This window comes from Macrosteles quadrilineatus, unplaced genomic scaffold (genome assembly GCF_028750875.1).
Source record: "Macrosteles quadrilineatus isolate MER2022 unplaced genomic scaffold, UCM_ALF_1.0 Scaffold_51__1_contigs__length_872494, whole genome shotgun sequence".
NCBI lineage: Eukaryota > Metazoa > Arthropoda > Insecta > Hemiptera > Cicadellidae > Macrosteles > Macrosteles quadrilineatus.
The window spans coordinates 436,201-454,434 of NW_026542644.1; the positions used below are offsets into that span (position 1 = coordinate 436,201).

The 18,234-nt window shown below is 31.0% G+C and overlaps 1 protein-coding gene across 1 annotated transcript in view; it reads right to left on the reverse strand.

Moving 5' to 3' along the window:
• LOC129005997 (FMRFamide-related neuropeptides-like) overlaps positions 1 to 18,234 on the reverse strand; it is a 79,739-nt gene that overhangs the window by 26,871 nt on the left and 34,634 nt on the right. The window lies entirely within an intron of this gene.

Here is an 18,234-nt window from a genome sequence, read left to right on the forward strand (position 1 = left end):
AAATTTCATCAAAATCTGACAAAAATTACTCAAGTTATCGCTTTTCCGGACTTATATATTTGAAATACATGTATATAATTTTGAACGAACTGTGTTTTTGGCCTCTAGGGACCTCAAAACGAAAAAGTAAATCGGTCCCGGGTCCAGGTCTTACCATGTAGCTAAATGTTGATAAGATTAGTACCATGATGAGAAAGTCAATTCAATTAAAGGTACTTTAAAATACAGGATAAATTTTACAGATAGTAATTTTTGTTCAGTTACAGTTAATATACAGTAAAGTACTTCAAAAGATTGTATCTCGCTCTTAAATCGGTCAAAGGATTCTATAAATATCAACGGACAATAATTTCACAATTATCAACCCTATCTGTTTCTGCTTCCGATGAATAGCTTGACTTGCAACTTTCAGTGCTTCATGAAGAAATTAAAAGTTATCTACCGTGATAGTTATACCAATGGTTTTTCACTGTAGGATACCCAGGATTTTGGATTTAGTTATACAACGCAAAACAGATAGTAAATACACATAAAATATGGCTTTGAATTAGAGACCCTGGGCTTTAATTTAAGTAGTTTATCATTTGCTTTTGAATAGTGTTTAGATTGTATATAATAATCAAAGTTAATTGTTTACTGGAGAAAATTGCATTTTTAACATATTAACAATTTAATTTAACACCGAAGGTTTATTTAAAGGTTAAATGACAGATTTAAGTACTATAAACGGGCAAGATGTTCTAGTATATTCGGGCACTTGATAACAAAGTGAAATAATTACATTAACTTAACTAAACTGTTAGTCATGTTCAATGAACAACAAATATGATTATTTTTAATTTTGTTATTAATTCTAATTAAAGATTATTCCAAAGACTCCCATTTTCAGACAGCTAATGGCGTGCTTTAAAGTACTGTTCAGAGCTATTTATGTTAAATTATCTAAAGATATTTTCATGCTTTACAAGTATTGGATGATTTTCAAACTACTCGTATCTATTCCGTTGACTGATCAAATAAAATATTGTTTGGTGTGATTACTTTGATCAATTACTTTTGGAAATGGATCATAAACTATAAATGCGTTTATAGATTTTGGAAAAATACATTATTCCTATCAAAAATAAACTTTATGGTTTGGATCTCGTATTAATCTTTCAATTCTTTTTTATACACCTTAGTACAGATACGAGATGCAATACAGATAGTACATCTTGTTTTATCTCAATTGATATTGACTAACAGCGTAATTATATATTTTATTTTTATGAGTTTTATTTTGATAAACATATAACATATAATGATAATGATTAAACAACCAAGGGGCTAACATTCTATTCGACTACAAATAAATAGGCATAAATAAATAGGTGATAAAATACAAGGCGATAGACCATGCACTGACTAGACCTACTATCAGAACTCACAGAGTGACATACCTTGTAATATTGTTTAGAAATTAGAATCTATCAGTTACATAGAACTAGATCTTGCATATGTGATTAGAGCTAACCTCTTGGTAATTTTTTTTACATTTTTGCCTCCTGATCACAACATAAATTATTACTAGAGGTTAAAATACCTTATATTCCGTCAGTGTGATTAAGTCACTGATGAAAGGCGACCGGTTTCAACTCATCAACCGAGCACCTCTTATTCGTCCAACTGCTACAGCATGGATACTTTCTTTTTCGGTAGAGCTAAATATTTCTTGGAATATCATCATGAACTAGTGTTGGTTTCAACGCATCAACCAATCACCTCTTAGTCGTCCAACTGCTAGAGCATGGATACTTTCGTTTTCGGTAGAACTGAATAATTCTTGGAATATCATCTTGAACTAGTGTTGGTTTCAGCGCATCAACCAATCACCTCTTAGTCGTCCAACTGCTAGAGCATGGATACTTTCGTTTTCGGTAGAACTGAATAATTCTTGGAATATCATCTTGAACTAGTGTTGGTTTCAACGCATCAACCAATCACCTCTTAGTCGTCCAACTGCTAGAGCATGGATACTTTCGTTTTCGGTAGAGCTAAATATTTCTTGGAATATCATCATGAACTAGTGTTGGTTTCAACGCATCAACCAATCACCTCTTAGTCGTCCAACTGCTAGAGCATGGATACTTTCGTTTTCGGTAGAACTGAATAATTCTTGGAATATCATCTTGAACTAGTGTTGGTTTCAACGCATCAACCAATCACCTCTTAGTCGTCCAACTGCTAGAGCATGGATACTTTCGTTTTCGGTAGAACTGAATAATTCTTGGAATATCATCTTGAACTAGTGTTGGTTTCAGCGCATCAACCAATCACCTCTTAGTCGTCCAACTGCTAGAGCATGGATACTTTCGTTTTGGGTAGTACTGAATAGTTCTTGGAATATCATCTTTGATTGTGTTTTTCCAAAATGTTGATCACTATACTCGACTAAATACCAATACCGTAATTTTGAGTCCACAGAATTCAGTGGCTTCCGCTAAGAAAGGAAAAGTCTTATCAATGGCACAGCTGAATTTATTTACTTTCCGAGACTAACTATGTTCTTTGCAACTATTATAGCCTGTAGATTCAATAAATACGATGAATACAATATGATATATGATACATAAATACAATACGATAGATAAATACGATATAATGTTAAAAAGTAAATAAGATAATTAAAATGGATTTGGCAAAGATCGTCTCAACCAACTATTTCAACAATATACAGGTTAACGTACAAACGTACACTTGATGTGTACATATGTGTGTAGACATTAGCTTTGAGATGAATTTATTTACTTTCCGAAACTAACTATGTTCTTTGCAACTATTATAGCCTATAGATGAAATTTAATAGATACGATATGATGTTAAAAACTAAAAAAGATAATTAAAATGGATTTGGCAAAGATCGTCTCAACCAACTATTTCAATAATGTACAGGTTAACGTACACTTGATGTGTACATATGTGTGAAAACATTAGCTTTGAATGATCTGCTCGATCCATCTCATCATGATCATACTATATTTACATTGTTAATTAAAACGGATTTGGAAAAGATCGTCTCAACCAACTATTTTAATAATGTACAGGTTAACGTACACTTGATGTGTACATATGTGTGTAAACATTAGCTTTCAATGATCTGCTCGATCCATCTCATCATTATCATACTATATTTACATTGTTAATTAAAATGGATTTGGCAAAGATCGTCTCAACCAACTATTTTAATAATGTACAGGTTAACGTACACTTGATGTGTACATATGTGTGTAAACATTAGCTTTGAATGATTTGCTCGATCCATCCCATCGTGTTCATAGCATATTTACAATGTTAATTAAAATGGATTTGGCAAAGATCGTCTCAACCAACTATTTTAATAATGTACAGGTTAACGTACACTTGATGTGTACAGATGTGTACATATGTGTGAAAACATTAGCTTTGAATGATCTGCTCGATCCATCCCATCGTATTCATACTTAATTTACATTGTTAAGCATCGGTCTCAGAAACATTAAAGATATTAATACAACAAGTGAATAGCATAAGGGGAGTTTAGATTCTTTCTAGTCTATTCCCAAAGCTGTCTAGTCCAGCCAATCAGATGTGGTCTTTATGGCAAGTGATGGCCGTTTATGGAAGCTGTATGACGACTATACCCTTAGCAGAATTATAGGCATTTTTATATTCCTACATGTTCAACAACGTTGGTAAATTTACCATAGCTCGAAAGAATTTACAAATCATCGTACAAGTCATAAGAAAAGGATTTTATTGGTCTTTTAACATCTGTTCATGTATTGACAGTTCCAATTTAGAGCATACATAAGTATTTATCCTTGAAGATTTCAGTCTTTCTTAAGCATAGTTAAGCAATATTAATTTAAATGGATATATAACAAACTAATATTAAATAACCAAGGGGCTAACATAAATAGGCACGAATAAATAAATAACTGATAAAATACAAGGAGATAGACCATGCACTGACTAGACCTACTAAAATGGCCTTGTAATCAAAAACTGTGCAATTTATTTTTAAAATTACTAAAATCTCATCTAGTCACAGCCAAAGGAACCTTATTGACTATATTTTGATCTGCTCTTAAATGTGTACAGTATAAAAAGAGGTAAAAAATATATAAATTTACCATTGTTAATATTTGTAGGTCAATAAAAAGTTTTCGACAGTGTGCTATATCAGTTCTAATAACCTTCTTCTGTAATAATAGTACATCGTGAATCTTTGAAGAACCTCCGTAGAAGATCCTATAAGATGCTAGTGACTCAAAGAAAGCAAAATAGGCTATAGGATGATGGTTAGATAGTGGATCAGTCTAGAAAAAAGTAAAACAACTCTAGAAAGTCTCTTTGAAATCTTATCTAGTCACAGCCAAAGGATCTTATTGTAGAGCCCATTATTATTCTTCCTTAGACAAATATTCTAAAATGACACCTAAATTGTTAAAATCTGTTAAGTAGGACGGGTCCATAGGAATGAGGTCCATGCAATAAATTCCTCAATTCCGTTTGGAAAAGTATTATGCTCTACAATAAGGCTCATTTGGCTGTGACTAGATGAGATTTTAGTAATTTTAAGACAAAAAATTGACACGTTTTTTATTAGTAGGCCATTTGATCAAGTAAATGATTTTTTTAGTTTATCTGACGATTTTAAAAATATGTAATGCACCTTTTTGGCTGTGACTAGATGAGATTTTAGTAATTTTAAGAAAAAAAATTGACACGTTTTTTATTAGTAGGCCATTTGATCAAGTAAATGATTTTTTTAGTTTATCTGACGATTTTAAAAATATGTAATGCACCTTTAAATTCCTAATCATTTTTCTTTACATACAAACGTAGTGAATTTTAAATTTTAATAGCACTCTGTTAGTTCTGATAGTAGGTCTAATCAGTGCATAGCTTATCTCCTTGTATTTTATCAGTTATTTATTTATGCCTATTTATTTATTTGTAGTCGAATAAAATGTTCGCCCCTTGGTTATTTAATATTAGTTTGTTATATATTTATTTAAATTAATTTGCTTAACTATGTTTAAGAAAGAATGAAATCTTCAAGAAAAATACTTATGTATGCTCTAAATTTGACTTGTCAATACAAGTACAAATGTTAAAAAGCCAATAAAATGTTATGTCTTATAAATTGTACGATGATTTTTAAATTCTTTTGAGCTATGGTAAGTTTACAAAGGTTGTTGAATCTGTAGGAATATTTATGAAATTCCATTATTCTGCTAAACGGATATTCGTCATACAGCTCTTATTAACAACCATCACTTGCCATAAACACCACATCTGATTGGCTGGACTAGACAGTTGTGGGAATAGACTAGAAAGAGTCTAAACTCCCCTTATGATATCCACTTGTGTTACTATTACTATTACTATTACTATCTTCAATGTTTCTGGGACCGATGTTTAATGTAAATATTCTATGAACATGATGAGGAATTAGATCGATCAGGTCATTTAAAGCTAATATTTTGTAGGCCATTAACGTTTATCAACTAAAACACACAAACACCACCTCTTCTTTATAATAGTATAGATATCACTTTATATAAGGGGGCCCCATCAACTCCCAAAATTATAATGACTTGGTTGATTTAGTCCATTAAATTGTCTAGTTTACTAACCCTAAATCAATATCATTTATTCAAACGTACAACGTTAACATTTGTTAGGACAAAGCCTTTAGAATAAAGCAGACTTTAAACATTTGTTTTGATTTGCTAGGGATTGAATACGCCACTAACTCACACACTACAAGCAGCTCGATGTTTATTTTTATTGAAATCAAATTCTTTAAAATAAATTATATTCTAGATTTAAGAATTACAAAGTCTTGGGAACTGAAGCTAAATTAAGTCAACTAAAAATATGTTAGATAGATAACGATAGGAAATGTGAGACTATAGAAACAAGGCGATAATATAGTTTGCCATTAAAACTAACTTTTCTGAAATTATTTTTGAAAGTTTAGAAGTGATAAACAACACAATCTTTTACATTTGTTGTATGAGAGCAAAAGGTTCCCAGAGGTATTTTACTTTACTTAACTTGCACTGGTTTCAGAAACATGTTTTCTGTTGCGGTGTTTTCTAAATTACAGTATATGGATTTAGTAAAACATCTTTTCCACCACAAGTTCTACACTTAAAATTGCAATTTTATTAAACTAGATAAATTACATCAAATATATCAGTTTGGAACAATCATATAGGTTATAATGGGCCCGTTTGGAGGCTTAGTTTTGTGAAATTTAACATTACGAGTAATAAAGTGTTGGCAAACGTAATTTTTAATGCACCAACACATATAACCTGACCATGAAGCTATGTCTTTACAAAACCCTACAATTTATACTCCAATGATGTGCAAAAAAGTGATTTTGTTTTACCTTTACGGTTTATTTCACGTACAAGTATGTAAAAACACCATAATATGCTGCAGTGTTCGATTATTCATGGTTTCTGTTGTTTTTCTGACACATTTCTTAGCGGATAACATGTAAGTCTTATTCCAATACCAACTCTTTTACTATATTTCATTTTTTATTATATATCACAGACACTAAGAGTACACTTGGTGTAATATGTACAAACTATATACAAGCAGGCAAATAATTCTGGGAAGCCATAAATATAAGATGGTTTAGAACTAGAAATGAATCGTCAAGGCATGATATTTGGTGCGATAAAATACTATACCTTCGAAGAAGACTGGTTACATAAGCTATACAAGTCGAAATTGTATGTATAAAAAAAAAATCAATTTTGAGAGAGGACAAGTGTTTAATTAATACATTAAATATTTTAGTAGGTGATTTATTACTTTTTGATTTTCAAGGTCACGATCATTAACAAAAATGTTCTACAAATAGGTATGCTAAACATTAACTTATAACATATGATTAATACTTGTTTTCCATCCTTACCCATTCATTGTTTCTATTGTTCAGTATTACTTGCACTTATTTTGCTATGGATTTTAACCAAGCCACGAAGCGAGATAAGGTTCGTTCGCTTATAAAGTTCCAAGTATCTCGCTCAAGGGTGAAATATGTTCATAAATAATGAGCAATAAACAGCAACATTACCTCAGAGATCGGTTACCTTCTAGTTAGGCCAGAGATACAACACTTTGTTAACTAAAACCATGCACAAATAAAATGTTACCCTACTTGTACATTTACTCTGCACTGAGAATGTTGATGAAATATTTTCGTCCTCGGTATACTGTATACTTTATTAAATATAATGTTATGCCGTCGATTGAAGCTGTTAGTATGAATTGAGTTTAAAATAAAATATACCTCTCTATTGTATCTTCACTAACACAGAGTATAAAAGAGATTTTGAAAATAAATACGTGGCATAAACTCCAAGGTTTTGTTTTAGAAAACACGTTTTTCTTTTTCCAAATTTATAAACGTGTTTTATGATTCATTCCTAAAAGTATCTGATGAAATTTTAATCATACTGATCACTAACTATAGGAAAACATAACGGAATAAATAAGTTTGGTTTTAAATTAATGGTTCTTAATAATACGTTTAAGTACACCGTTAGGTGAGGAAAGGTTGTTAGAATAATCCTTAATTATGCATCAAACATTTTGTTGATTACATTACCGTAATATTTTTTGTTGGAGTAAGGGATTGTTAGAGAAACATCTTACCGACTTTAAATACTTGTGTTATTTAAAGTTATTTAAATATGAAAGAAACCTCCAGTAAAACTTAACTATTAATGACTCCGATTAAAACCTAGCCACTATGCAAAAAAATATATTCTATTCGTATTTAGTTGTTTTTTTACACCATCTAAATTTGAATAAATCGATAATTTTCTGTTTTCTGAAGTAAAAAATCTGTGGGAAAATGATCCGGTGGATATACTTTTGAAATTCCTTGTGAAGCACTGACAGTTGCATTGAAGGTGTAAAGGTGTTGTTAGACTCTTCATCGGAAGCAGAAACAGATTGAAAGATAATTGTGAAATGATTGTCCGTTTAGGAATTCCGGTATTGCAACATTACAATTGCTAGAACCCTTTGACTGATTTAGGAGCGAGATACAATCTTTTGAGCAATTCACTGTAACTGAACAAAAATTACTTTCGTTCTGTACAATTTGTGTTCTGTTTTATTCCCAGAAAAAGATTGTTTAAAAGATCGGATGTCACAGGTTTTTGAAATCTATGATTAACTAACGTTCCTTAGATATAAATGATAATCTTTCTTTAATTATTTACTCTGCAAGAAAAAACCACTTTAATATTTGAAGTTAAAAAGTACAATTTTTTTTTTTTTAGAAGTCGAATTAATTGATGTAAATTGAATTTACAAGAACCCTATTTTCTAATTTGTCTAATATTTCAGAGTGTTTTACAAATTGCATATACTAACTACATTATAATGAATATAATTTTTAGCATTAGGTTTTTTTTACAATCCACCAATGAGTGCAACTTCCTATTTGATTGTTTATAATTCTATCTTTCGTTAATCAACATTTTCATTATTTTTTAACTTAAATTTTTGTTATTTTTAATACCAGGGTGAAATAATATTTAATCGAAATCATAGAAGACCTTTAGAGGGCTAGCATAGTGGATAATCTTAAAACAACATCAGCTGATCCTGTCTTTATTGAACCAAGACGATTCAAACAATCCCAAATGGAAATATTTTTCTTTGGTTGAAGTAAGCTATTGGTTATAAGACTTAGATATAACTTGAGTTGTCAAACCAAACTCTCTAAGAAATCGTTGGACATGTCACTTTCATTCCTGATGTTTATACATGGTTTTTAAATCTAGCTACCCACATTATTTTATCGATTTCTCGATACAATCTTTAGTGTATTTTAGTAAATAATAAAGATCGTAATTACAAATACAGAGTACTATATAACAAACGTTGATGTACATAAAGTAAAACGGGAAAATAAATATACCAAATCAAGATTTGTAAAGTCATAACTTTAAAAAATGAATAAAGTCAGAAAACTCTCCTGTGGGACTATTTTCATGTTGGAAACAGTCGCACTTAAGCAACGAATTGTAAATTAAAATATTTGTCTGTTTTGAATGAGTGGATTTGAATTAACGTGTTTTACTTAATAGAGCCATAAAATTTCTTTAGTTCAATACACCTATACTAACTAAAATATACGTAGTGACTGTCCACTGTTTGCTCGTTACTTTAACACCACTTAGGGTTTATAACTAAGACATAAAATTTAAAAGCCAACGCGTTATAAATATGGGTACTATGGCTTATAGCCATTCATTATACAGAAAAGTGGCTCTTTTGCAAAATGTTTTCAATGATAGTTTTCATCTACATGTAATCTTGAAACATTTATAAAGAAAAAAAATATTCTTTAGAGAGCGTATAACAAATCAGGTAATATACTGAAGGAAAGTTTCATGTAGTTTTCTGTTTGCTTGACCCAATAGTGATCAAACCAGAACAAATATTTGGTGGTAGATAATACACATTTTGGAATAAGTCCCAATTTGAGTGATTGCAAAATGAAACTACTATGATACTATGACAATGCTCGATTTATAGTTAAAAAACACAAGTACATTACGATGATATCAAACTTGTACGATTCTACTTGAACCACCTGTTTTTGCTCTCATCAGACTCCTAATGATAATATGTTTCCAGATGCTGCAAGGAATGAATCCAGATGAAACCTCATTCGCTTTATTCTTTTTCCTAGGAAATTTCTCATTTGCTTATAATGTGTTAAGTGTAAAAATGAGATTGAGTTTCTTCTCACAGCTTTTCTTAAATAATTTGTTGTTTAATGTTATTCATTACTGATAAGGTTCTCTTTGAAAAAGCATTGCATTTTCCCCCATTTATATTAAGGACAAAGTATTGTTTGCGTCAAAATCTTCGCATTTGAGTTTTAGGTATAACTATTAGTTTTCGGTACCCTGAACCCAAAACATTTGGTTTCTAAGTGATGTGTGTGTTTGTGTGGATGTATACAGGTGGTCTGATTTTGAAGAAGTTAACTATGTGGGTACTAATCCATCGTATCTCCAGGATTTTTTTTAAATCTTGAATTTTTGTTTTGAATTTTTTTATAAAATCCATAAATATTTCAGATTTTCATAACGGATTTTATTAAAAACATCCCAAACTTGTTATCTGTAAACAAAAATAGTACAACCCCCAATGCTGTAAAAATAATAGTTACTGTATGATTGCAACTACAGTGATTTTCCCCGTAAAACCACAGATAGTTACTTCCAGCACACAAGGAATTCGACAAGCTAACTAGGCAAGATATGCTAATCAGTTGGCAAGTACGTGTAAGATAACCCATACCGTTTATTTCTTGATATGTGGCTCTTAACTTTCAATAGGTTCCAGGTTTTCTCATTTCACAAACTATTGGGCGATATTTGAATTCGAGCCTACTAGAAAAATATTACCCACTTTACAGAGCACTGGACAGACCCAACAATAAAAAATAGCTGTTCCAAGCGGATGAGAAATCTACTAAGGGAGTACGTTTTATCTGTGATTTTATCCTTTACTTTTAAAACAGGTACAAGATCCCTCATTCAATGCATAGCCAAAGAATAAACTTATTTGAATCCTTTTTAATTTATTCCAAGTGGTTAACAAGCCATTACAGCTGTTTATGCAATAAGTTCCTTGCTGGTACCTTTACCCCAAGCTAAAGTAGCAAAACACTTCTGAGTGCTTATAAATATTCATTATATTCGTTACTGATTTCAAGTATAATTACATTCACTATAGGCACTCGAGAACTAAAAGGCGAAACTCAGAATTCAACATTTGAATTTAATATTTAAATAGTTTTTCCTTGCAATTATTTTCAACTATGAAACTTAAACTTCTTTTCCAAGGTATCTTTACATATAAATTGTACAAAAATTGTATTTAAAGTCGTGCGTATTAAACGGTTTGATTATTAAGTAATGTAAGGCAATTTAGAATAAATGTGGTTGTGGTTTTCGTCTTATGTTAGAGGTTGTTCTTTAATCATAAGACATGCCAGTAGTCTGTAGTTATATTTTGATGGTATACGACTCTGATCATAGTTGTTTTGCTTTAAAAGAGTGCGTTTACTGATCAATAATTTTGGTAAACCACCCACAATTTGAAGTGTATTTAGAGGACTTTCAATCTATACGGAACAGCTGTTAACATGTTAAATTCAATCAGGACATATAATATTATATTTGGTCTCTACCCTTTTCAAAGTTTATATTTTCAGTATATTTTAATGCGTGACATTCAACGAGTCTAAACATATGCTATATAGTTTACAATAAGTTTCCAATTCAATAAGTTGTTTTAAAGCTGACAACGGAACTATGTAACCGACAGTACCACGAACTATTGAAGGCAAAAGCTTTTAATCTGGAAATGGTATGTCTACTTAGTCAGTGGTACAAAACCCTACAAAGTGAACAAAAAAGGTTGGTAGCACTGAGCTTTCCTACGGTAAATATATCTAATTAAGACTCTTCAATTGTTTACATTAGTCATTTTAATTTTAATTTTCACAGTTAAGTTTATCCAACTAGACTAAATAATTATGTAAAGTTAAAACTTATTAATTAAAATTTAGAGATTTAGTATGGAAGCAATAAAAAATTAATTGTCAGGGGAAATTAACTGATTTAACTATCCTATAGTCAACTAACATGATCCAGAAATTGAATCCTGTAATCCTTCAATCCAAACACCATTAGTGACCATCCCATGTCACTATAAATACCAGTTAGGATTATAAATTTATTGAATGGTGTTAATTTATTAATTATAAAGCATATGTATTTCCTTTTGCTTGATTTAATATCGAGATACAATCTTGAATGACAAGTTAATTTTACATTTTATATATATTGTATTTTCCTATAAACAAGATTAACTCTTTAAATTATTATAAAATTGCATAACGTATTTTATTGGAATTTTTATTAAATGTTGGGAGTGAATTTGGCCGAATAAAAATATCTTGGTGTATTAGTTGGTGAAAATTGTAGTAAGGTATTGCATTTTCACTTACATAAACTTTCATTTTGGTTGGTGCTTATTGACATAGCTATTGCCGAAACCTTTTACGTAACACATTTTACTTGTGTATTGTACTCCCATAAATTTGCTGTAATTTTGCTCTTTACTTACTTTTGCCTCTTAAATATTTAACCTGTAACATTCATATTAATTACATTTTTAAATTTATAGACGTCTTTTTTAGTCAAATACTCACATTTTAAAGAAATTCTATCAGTGCCAACTTTAACCTCACCCCATCTATGAAAATTCATAATTTTCTACTGTGCTATTGTTAAGACTGCTCTTGTAAAATGTTCTGATGACTTTTAAATTCACTACATATTTGTACTTCGTGACTCGTTTTTATTTTGGTTTCACACGTTCTAGTAAGTCTGAATAAGAATATTACAACATCTTACACATTCGTCAAAATCTGAGGCCCAAGCAGTCTTTTTTTGTCCTAGGACGCTAGGCACGAGTCCAGAATTGTTTTTCACATTACTTCAGGCTAGACCTAGGGGTTGCGGCATTATCACTTAGGTAAAATCCATTGGTGATTTGGACCAATGTCTCTCGGACCGAAGTCCCGCGCTCTAACCACTGGACCAGCTCGCTCCCTGAGGCCAAGCAGTCTAGAAATAATAAATTTAATGTACCACGAATAACAAAAAAAGTTTAAATTGATCTGTTTACGAGTTGGCATTCTTTTCCTCCATTCGCTTTCCTGAATATTCCAAATTAAATACTCGTAAAAAAATATTAATGACTTCTTATGATTAATTTTTTGCCAAGAGAAACCTTACCTATCAGTGTAGGGTTAATGTATTATAAATTATAAAAAAAAAACTATCAAAAAGTTCTACAACGAGAACAATAGGTAATTATAATAAAATAAACTCATTAGATGAGGCATAATGCCTAAAGTTAGAAAATAAAATTACAACTCTTAATTGTTTAAACAATTTCACTCTTTTTAAAATTTTTAACAAAGTCACACTATTTTCAGTTTTAGTAATCGTACAAAAAATGTTTTTACTCAATACTGTTCATTTAGAGCTCACTCAAAAGGCCAATATTACAAACTTTTAAAGGAAATAATATATTTTTGTATTTTAAACAATCATATCAAAATTCATATATAGTCATACATTTCACACATAAAATGTCATACATAAATTCATCATGACACAACAACCTTATCAGCACAAAGTTTGATTCTCAAGTAACAGTTTATCAGTACAAAGTCAGTTGTATTTGGTGTCTGACTGAGTTGGATTATAATACACTTTGTTTTAGAAATTATCTCAGATAAGAATTTGTAATTACAAGTTTCATATAATGATAAAACCATTCACAAACTTTGGTAGCAGAACAATTAAACAAAATCAAGTACAATTTATAATACCCTAGAATGATTGTTAACTGTTGAAAGAATCAGGGATCATAGTACTTTGTCCTAATTTGCTTTTAGCACTTATTTTTTAAATTCACTCCACCAATCTCGTACTTAAAACGAACACGATGCATTGCCTCTAATTCCTTGGACAAGGATACAATATTCTTCATGGATAGGCTTCCACACAATCTTGGTCTTCGAGTTTCGACCGCGTCATTTGGCTATGTACAAAATGTACAGAAACTACTGACGTTTTGGCCACATTACATTCCTACCGTCTTCAGGGCACGATCACGGTGTTCACAGAACTCTACTGCAAAGGGTAGGCCGGGCTCATAGGTTATATAGGCAAACCCCCCTCTCACAGTTAACAGTGGGAAGAGGGATAGCAGCTGCATAATCTACTACTAATCTAACAAACCATAATATATAATCTATCATAATCTAGCAAGTGGGTAGTGTTCCCATAACTCTTTACCATGTTATAAAATAGTATCCAAGACAGTTTTGTTCTTAGATCTAGATAAAATTGTCTCTTTTTAAAGGTCCACTCACCCAAGACTTTGTCATCAAAAGGACCTTAGGGTGATTTCTTAAGGGCTTAACAATTTCTTCAACGTTTACTTCAACAGGCACTTACGATTTACTTAATTCTAAGAGTCCCTAGGTGGAACATAGTGCCTTAACGAAATCTCATCCGTCTCGGCCCTCAGCAAGTGCTGCCAGGTCACTTTCTATAGTTTCCTTCTCCTTGTTGTTTTTGGTCTGCTCTGCTTTCTGTTTTCCTTCGGATTCCAGTCTAGTGTTTCTTGCTATACAGCTCTGTGACCGTGCATCCTTCAATGTGTTTGCTTCAATGTATGGCCTACCTATCTTCACCTTCTTCTGTGATGAATATTTTTATTGTTGTTCAGTTGTTTTCCAAAGATCTTCATTTGTTTATCACATTAGGCCACCAGATTCTTAAAATGTACCTCAGACACTTTTGACATTTGCTTAGGCTTTGCACTCTTGTGTTGTTGATCTTCCAGGTCTCACAGCTATACATACATGACATTGGAGTTGAATCCTTTAATTTCGTCTGTCGCAGAATCTGCTTGGTGTTCATACAGGGCGTAGTTGGGCGAACGCTTCCTTGGCCTTCCTGCTCTTGATATCTAGGTCCATGCTACGAAAGTAGAAAAACTCAGTTATAAACTGGCACTAGATTACTGATCAAACATAACTTTATCTCACCGGCTAAAATAATTAATAAACTTAATCCAACAATTAAGTTGACAAAAAAATAAATAACGCGAATTGGTCTATAAATTATCTGAAGCAACGTTTAATTTGTGTCAGCTACTTCACCATGTTGTATACAATACTATAAACACGATTCTCAAATGTAATTTCAAAAGCTTCTACGACAGTTGACAATATGATAAGAACTTACAAAAGTAATTACCTAACGTAAATCCTACAACTGAACAATCATCAGGAAAGGGCGAGTTTAAATCTCGCAGGCTTACACTAATAAATTGTTTGTCACATGTGGATTTAAACTTTGAAATGTCAGTATTGTGTTTATGAGTTACTTTGAAACTCGTCCTTTCAATATGTGAATACAATAATTACAAAATAGTTTAGGAATCCAATTTTTCTTTTGGTCATTAAATTGTTGATCACTGGAACTAACTATAATGTTAAAATTAAAAATTAACAATTAGTTGTCGCTTTTTCTTCTAATAAGAAAATGTTAAAATTACTTAGGGCAAAATTGTAAAAAAATATTCTAATGGACAAAATTATTCGAAAACTTTCACAAAATCATTCTAATTACCCAAGCAATAATCAAATTTCCAACTTTGTTTCCATACAATCGTGGCCCATTGGAACGAATATATGTTTTTACAAAGCTAAATGATACTATAACAGATTTTTTTTGGAATAATTCATTATAGAAAATAGTCAACTGACTTTAAGCAACTTTCGGCTCATCATGATTTATAAAAGATTTTATTCCAAATAGCCGAACACTCTGTAGCGAGTCACTGATACTACTAGAAATAACCTATTTATATTTTGGTGAACATGTTTTTTTTTTTTTAAGTGCAGAAAATACATCAAAGTCGTAGTTAATAATTGTTGTAATTCCAGACCTATTCTATTGGTAGAGTGATGCTTCGTTCCCTGAAGTTCCGGGTTCGAATCCCACCAATTGACAAAATATGATGCAGAAACCTTCTAGGACTAGCCAGAAGTAATGTATGAAACGGTTCCGAGCTATAACTTAGCGTCCCAACATATGTAAAACATAATGTTACATATGTTAACATATGAAGGTGGGATATAAGTAAAATAACCAGTGGTATGTAAACCTTCTAGCTGTGACTGATTGTAAATTTTACACGAACTTAGTCTACATACATGCTATAAAATACACTGTTTGCAACACTATTTATCCACGAGACTATTTCACGGTGTTGTATCTTCTGATGTAGTGGAAAAAGAAAGAGAAAAGCAACATGTGTTATGACTCTAGGGACAATAAATCTTGGTTCTGGTGTCATGGAGTCTCCGAGAATATTACGAAACATCTAGTTGTTGTCGTCAGATTAAATTAAACTTATAACCAACTACACATGTTTTGTGTTTCAACTGTGTAAAATCGAACGTCGACTTCCTGTTTTTGTTCAATATTTTTATCTGAATTATCAAATGATCCAAGGGGTCCTCAAAGAGTACATATGACTGAATTGTTTAAAACTATGGTAAAGTTCCTTTTACAGTAATATGAGAATTTTCAATACAAATTGAAAACGTACGATCAATAAATTGTAGAGTGTCAATACCAAAGCCAGGACCGTATAAAATATGTGAAGTTGTAATAGGGAATTGATCAAATGATGACAACTTATGGATTGTTAATCGGGGGAATTGGAAAAAAACGCTAATTATTATTTAAAAGTAAAATGTTGTAAATCAGTAGATCTGAATTATCAATGGTCGAAAATATATTTATTTAAAATTTTAAACCTGAGAACTGAAACAACATGGCAGGAGTAGACCTGGATTATATAAACTTACATATCTTCAATGCGACTTAATCCTGTAAATACTAGACTTTATCAGGTTTATTTAGTTATTTGATCACATGACAACTGTGAGTACTGCATGTAGAAACTGATTTGATAATCGTCTAACTGGGAAGCCTAGATTAGGTTAGGTTTGTTTGGATCATTGGGGCTTGATGTAAACAATATTCATTTACAAAACCCTATTAAATCATTACTTGTTTGCCTATTGAGGTTGGTGGTTTCTACCAATTAATTTGAAGTATCCAAGTAAACATTTGGCTAGATTTTTATTTTGAAAAAAATACATAGGAGAATAAATATCTGATAGAGTGTGTTCTGTTTTCAATTATTTATTTACATTCTTTTATCGTTGATTTGGGCAACAGAATACTCCAATTGACAGGTCTTTTCGTGCAAGAGAAACTTCCTCTTTTAATGACAACCCCCTCTACTCATACAACAATTTCTTCTTATTCTTGTGGATGTTAAATTATAGTGTAAAATAAAATGTGAGTGTCTCTAAGGTAAAACACATTATTGAGGTATGTGACCTTTTTAGTAACTTGTTTTTGCATTTACCCAAAACTGCACAAATAATTTGATAGAAGTAATTTCATAGAAATTAGTAGTACATTTAATAAATAAATCGTAAACATAGACAAATGTTTTACAGACATAGCTAATAGTCACTATGATGTTTTACATATTTTTTTTATAGGGTAAAAATCGTAATATAAATATACTATGAGTATAACATTTTAAATTATAACTAGAGAGAAATATAAGCTTTGTGTACCTGGCTTGCTAGGGAATTCTTAAGAGGAAATGTTAACTACCTTTTTGCTTTCAAATGTTGAGAAGATGTGGAAATACTCCAGAGACTTGTTCTAAACGTGATCTTCTGACATATGAATAAACATGCAGCCTTATACACCTACGTTATCTTATGTTTCTTTGCCATTTAAATGTCTTGATATTATAAACAGTGCCTTAGCTATTTTGTTCATTATCTTGATTAAATTTTGGAAAAAAGTTAATAACATTCACTAAAGTACGAATAATTATTTATTTGTAAAATTTCATTGAATTAAAAATTTATATTCAGTGGTTTGTGATAAAAGATTATGGGAGGGATCTGTATATTTTGACTTGCAAACGAAACGAAAGCATACTATCACAAAAATTTATTAGAGAATAGAAAAAAAATATATTTTCAAATCGAGAACTAAAATTTTTAATTTATATTAGTCAAGGTTGTAATTGTATTTAATTTAAATTCCTGCAATCAATAGGTCTGTACTGAAAACCACACTAACAAATAATAATATTCTGAATATCCACCGTAATAAGGTCTAGATAACAAAATAACCAAAACAGCTTTCAATTATTGCATAAACACAACGGTAACCTAAAATCATATTGACATGTGTGTATTATTAATTAGCACAAATAGTTCCCAACTTTATTCAAACTGCATGTATGTGAACTTAATTCAATAAAAGTTTGTCAATTCGTATAATACTTTCCTTACGCACCGACAGTAGTTCTACATAACTAATTACTCATTAATCAAAATTAATACAATAGTTTTGAGTTTAGTTCAGTTGTTTTAATAATAGGATTTTTCTATAATGTAAAAAACAGGTTAGCCAACATTAATTCTACCCATCGAAACAACAGTGTGTGATGTAAAGA